The 6,297-nt window shown below is 29.3% G+C and overlaps 1 non-coding gene across 1 annotated transcript; it reads right to left on the reverse strand.

Moving 5' to 3' along the window:
• Window positions 1-5,709: 5,709 nt before the first annotated feature.
• On the reverse strand, window positions 5,710-5,783 carry TRNAV-CAC. The gene has a single exon. It is a non-coding gene; the product is annotated as a tRNA-Val (tRNA).
• Window positions 5,784-6,297: the final 514 nt, after the last annotated feature.

Genomic DNA, 6,297 nt, shown 5'->3' on the forward strand with positions numbered 1-6,297 from the left:
CTAATTTAACTTAATTGTATAATTAGTAATTAAATATTAATTTGATTAGATTAATTAATATAACTTACATTTCTCAATTTTGATATCTTAATTATAAAAATTTAATTTTAAATAAATTTTAAGATATTAAATTGATATCAAACTTATATAATTTATGAATTAAATTGGGATCAAATTTTTATTCTAATTTCCATCAAATTTTATTTGAGTAGTCATTTGAAGTTAATTTTGTATAGTTAAGAGGTAAAATCGAAGAATTGTGATACTTTGGGGCTAAATTGGTCACATACGAATAATTAAAGGTGTTATGCACTAAAAGATTTGAAGTTAATATCTTGCCTTTATGTAAAATTGAAGCACACATATGTAGAAATTTCAACGGACATCAATTTTTTTTACGTGAAAAATCCAAAAAGATGAAAAATCACAAAGTTTGGCCTAATTACAATAATTAGATTACTAATGATACATGAGTTTGTCTTTCCTCATAATGGAAGAGAACTATATATATAATTGATAATAATTATTTGATTTATATTGTAAGGATTATAGAAGAAAAGATAAAATGTGGAAACGACCATACATTGTTAGTCTAACGATGATACTATAACAAAGATTGAGTGTCCGCGATCAGATGGTAGATGTCAAATGATGGGATTGGGTGCAGTAATCAGACAACAGTGGTCGAACGACTGAAATTAGACAATGGTGGTGAGGATTGTTGATAATGGTTGCTAGCATCAATCATCAGGTAGGGTAATAAAGTTCTTCAGATCTCTTAGTTCTAAAATCTCTCTTATATAAAATAAAACTTTATTTACAACTTTTTAAAGATCAGTGGGGTATTTTGGTAATAATGACCATAATTTAAAAACTACATTACATATCCCATATTTATCCACTTGAGCATATAATGTTTATTCAACATATGAGTATATGAATTATCTGCTAACTTATTGTATGTGTCTCATTAAGATACTTGTTTTGATTATAACTATGGAATATTTAGAGATTTTTTGGCCCTCTCGTCAATATTTTTAAATTTCTAATTACACTTCAATTATTTGATTTGGGGTCATTTAGAGACAAACTGAATTTCTTGTGATGTTGATGGTTTGTCCCGTCAAAACATTCATTTTGAAAATAAGTTTGCTAAAATTAAAGTCCATCTTGAATTTAATTTTAAATTTTTAATTAGAATATTGCTTCGAGATTTATGTTGATCAAGTGAATTTATAGAAACTTATTAAAGAAAATCTTGACTTTCATATGGCCCAAAATGCCTGAATTATAGAAATATGCCCATTGCAACAAGTATACCAACATATATAACACATATAATAACTTGAAAATGAAAAATATTTTAAAATATGTAAATCTGATGTTTATGTATGAAGTGGAGAGCAACGGAACTATGCACGGTAGTGTTGTAGCGCTATGCATGAGAGCACAGTGGCGCTAGAAAATGTCGTTGCGACACTTTGTGTCTATGTTCTTCAGTAAATTTGGATTCAACATGCAGCGTTGTAGCACTGGGCCAGAGCGCTGTGACGATGCTTGGCCGGGAAGAAATTGAGGGAGAAGGGGGGAGAAGAGGAGAGAGATAAGAGAGAGAATGATTTTTGGGTCATTTTAGTTCGTCATTCCTTTTAAGAAAATTGTTCCATTCATAGTAAGTAGCTATCATCTTACTTCTATTTTTTTATTATTTCAATTTCTAAGAATTTATCTCTCCTGAAATATTATTATCTTGTGATTTTATAAGCTATCACCATGTTCTTTTGATATATTATAAATTTGATTATTTTAAACAATATGATATGCTTTTATTGTATTTTCATCGATAAAATATGTGTATAAGAATTTTTTAATAAAATGTGCAAAGAAAATATATACTAAAAATGGGTTGAAAAGTAATGTACTTTAATTTGACATGATAATACTAAAATATGATATGTGATGAATTAATTGAAGTGGTTTATATATATTGTACTAAAATGATATTGATTAATATGATATTATGATGCATTGACTGATATCATAACAACGAAAAGAGTATGGATGATCTTATTGATACCTCAATAATAAAAATATAGATAACACTGATGACATTTGATACATGATAAGAATATTATCAGTATTGATATATCACAAATAGTACTGCTAGTATTGATATATAAACACTAATATGATTGACTTATTGATAAGATAAAATGAATTCTACGATTTAGATTGATTGAATAAGACTGATAGAATGATAAAGACTATTTGACTGATAAATTGATATAGGTGACCGACACATAATATTTATACATATAGTAATGTACTGATTATGCTCTCATATAGAGGATGTAGTAATTAATATCAGATACATGAAATGATAATTTCATGTAATAACCTCAAGATCCATATGTCCGCTGACAGAAGTCAGTGGATGGAAGCCATAAGGAGTTGGAGATTGATTGAAAGTTATAAGGAGTTGGGATGACTTTCACATGGTTCAATGGGAGTTATAAGAGGAGTCATAAAGGGCAACTAATTGGGAGTCATAAACGTATGAGTAAGATACCCTCAATCAAATATTTGATATAATATTTATTAACGATATTGATACTGATTACTGTCACTAGTTATTGTTACTGATAGTTATCAATATGATTATTGATATTAATACTAATACTAACATTGTATTGATATTTTACTAACACACTAAAAACGCTACTAATGATTATTATTGTTGCGTCCTGGAATATTCGCGGAGGTAGAGAAATATATAGTTTAACGTCTTAGCGTTGTACGAAGATCCAGCACACAATCAGATAAGTGAGAGGGTGTAACATTCATAAGATTTTGTGATGCCGTATCAATTATTATTGTTATAGACTCCTATTATTGATAAATATATTGATACTCATAAAGTCATATATATAGAATACGAACATCATTTAATGTTACTGATTTATGTTATTGATGTGGCTATTGTTAATGATCATTGTCAATTATTCATTGATATTGTGACTAATTATGTAATAAATTGAGATGTGATGTGTTGCAACTAAGCACATGGTACTGATAATCAGTATGGATACTAATGCATATATTTCTTTATACAAATTACAATATATTCTCTCTCTTATTATTGCATTAATTTCATAGGTAATATTTTAGTTATTTGATGGACTTTTATGCATATTATGTAATTTTACATGATTTCAAATAAAAGTAAGAAACCTGCAACTAGAGGCTATGTATGGAGTGATGCTTATATAGTTTATTTTAGTTCATGATTTATGTATTTTTTAGTCAATGTGGCTATTGTATATATTGTTTTGAGCTTTGTTGACATAATGTAATTCTTGACTATAGTAAATATGAATTATGATTTTCGATATTTATTAGTTTTTTAATGCAATTATTCCACCTTGATGTTTATTGATCCGATTGATAAATGAATATACTAAATTGAAAAGATAACAATTATAAAAAAAAGGAAAAATATTTTTTCACTTTAGATCCCTCAGCATGACAGCATATGAAAATAATAAGCAGTTAGTTAAAAATGATCCAAGCAAGAAAACTATTATAAAGGTGGTGGGTACTTAGACTCAACGGCTAGTTTGCAAGCACTGATTTCCTGCGCTTGTGCACTCTCTTCCTTGGTCGCAAGTTGTAAGTCACACAGCATCTTCGCCTAACGCTGGTATTCTAGCACGTTGATTTGCTCTCCTCACTTTGATTTCCTTATCTCTCTCATGATCTTTCTACATCGATCTGCTATCTCTCTTTCGAGTTTAAAAGGAATGGGAGCTCTTTGTCTTCATGCCACAATCCCTCGCCTCCTTGACACGAACTAACAATCACAACCCCTCCCTTCAACTTCCGATGCGAGAAAGAACAGACAATCTCATATCGGATATAGAAGTTTGACATATTACATAGTCATCGAATAATATTTAAAGTTAAATTTATAACTATTGAACAACATAATCTTTGATTTGATCATGATTCGAATATAATTCACTAATATATTTTAACAAACATCAAAATATACACATGATATGCTATCTATCATGTTTTAATTCTTTGACAAAATGAACTAAAAAGTAATACATATATGCTAAAAATCATCAATTAAAAAATTATTCAGCAAGTACTCAATTCATAAAGGAAAATAAAGAATAAGATAAAACAAAAATAAAAAATAATCTGTAGGACAATAACGATAAATAAAGTCAAAGGAAAAATATTGTAAAGTAATTAACCCTTAATGTTATTATTTGGCACGGTTTGTCTTTTTGTTTAATCATACAAATTAAAGGAGACATGTTTGACAAATACGTTAAAACCACTGATTAATTTCACATTAAACACCGAAATTAAGATTTTGTTTGGGACCACAAGCTTTTATGTTTCATAAATTAATTTTTTAGTGCAAAAATTTTTGCTTTAAAAAGCAACTTTAAAAAACAGTAAGAAAGCCGTCCCAAATTAAGCCAAAATTGCACATGTTTAGCAAATGAATAAAATGTATTGTAAGGTGTCTGAATAATTTTATTTCTAACCGACACCGTATCGATAAGAGAGTTATTGTTTGCAATTTCTATATCGCAAGAGTCAAAGGAGCCTGCAGCTCGAGGTTTTGTATGCAGTGATGATTGTATAGTTTATTTTAGTTCTTGGTTTATGTATTTTTTTGTAACTAATGTGACTATTGTATAATCTGTTTCAAGCTCTATTGACTTGATGTTATTCTGGACTATGGTAATGTGAGTTATGTTTTTTGTTGTTTATTGATTTCTTTCAGTGTAATTAATCAGTTTTTGATGTTTATTGATCTAGTTAATAAATGAATAGATTGATTTGAGAATATAATAATGATAGAACAAAAAGATAATTTTTTCGACGCATAAAAATAGCTAGCACTTAGTTACAATTGATCCAAGTAAGAAAAATGGCTAGCTCTCAAGCACTAATTTCTTGCGCTTTTGCTCTCTCTCCCATGGTCACAGATTATATGTCCCACAACTTCTTCCGTCGTGCCCTCGCACATTGGTTTGCTCACCTCCCTTTGATTTCCTTCTCTCTCTCTCTCTCTCTCTCTCTCTCTCTCTCTCTCTCTCTCTCTCTCTCTATGTGAATGTGAGCTCTTCGTCTTCGTGCCACGATCCATCTCCTCCTTGACACAAACCAACATTTAAGGCCCCTCCCTTCATCTTCTGGCGCGAGAAAGAACCGACAAACACGATCCGGAAATAAAAATTTTGAGATATTACATAATCATCAAATAATATTTGAATATAATTTAATAATGATCGAACAACATAGTCTTCAAATATAAGTCACATCTATAACTTAACAAAAATCAAAATATACTAATTGATATGCTATCTAGCTCTGTATTATTTCTCCGACAAAGTGAACTTAAAAGAAAACATTTATGCTTAAAATCTTCAATTGAAAAAAATATTCAGTCCTTTTATAAAAACAAATATTAAATACATATAGGAAAATAAATAATAAGATAAAGCGAAAATAAATTAAAAATAAACAGTGGGGCAATAACGCTAAAGAAAGTCGAAGGAAAAATATTGTAAAGTAATTAACCGTTAATGTAATTATTTGGCCACTGTTTGTCTTATTTTTTAATCAAATAAATTTCTAAATCGTAAGCGTTGATAATTAATAAAAGGATAAAAAGTGAGAATTAAGTGTCTGAGCCCGGGTTCGAACCGGGGACCTCTAGTGTGTGAGACTAGCGTGATAACCAACTACACCACCCAGACAATTGTTACTTATTTTGAAAACTTTTATAATTTATTCTTAATTGCAAGTTGACTTAGGATATTTTAAAGGAAGGATAAGAATAAATTCTCAATCATAGATTCCTTTTATTTTATTATGAATTATATGATTATACAGTGAATAGCATTAGAAAAATCTTGAGGGTAGACTTTCTCGGGTAAATGCTTGACTAGTGAGCTCCTTATATAATAGATAAATTATTTTATGAAAAGTCTGGACAGAAAGAACTGTTCGGATTGTGAGTGTACATACTATGTACATTTAATGTATACAAAATTTGATATACACTGTGTATACACTCATATATTCGGAGGGTTATTCCTGTTTGAATTCCACATAGAATAATCTCTCTCATGGGCGGATCCCCATTTAGTTGAGGGGGGGCAAATGCCCCCCCTCAAAATTTTTTTTTTTTTAATTTTAGTGAGATATTTTGAAATATTTTGGATATTTTGGGTATTTTGCCCCCTCTCAAAAAAATTTTTTGCCCTCATT

This window comes from Dendrobium catenatum, unplaced genomic scaffold (genome assembly GCF_001605985.2).
Source record: "Dendrobium catenatum unplaced genomic scaffold, ASM160598v2 fragScaff_scaffold_1482, whole genome shotgun sequence".
Lineage (NCBI taxonomy): Eukaryota > Viridiplantae > Streptophyta > Magnoliopsida > Asparagales > Orchidaceae > Dendrobium > Dendrobium catenatum.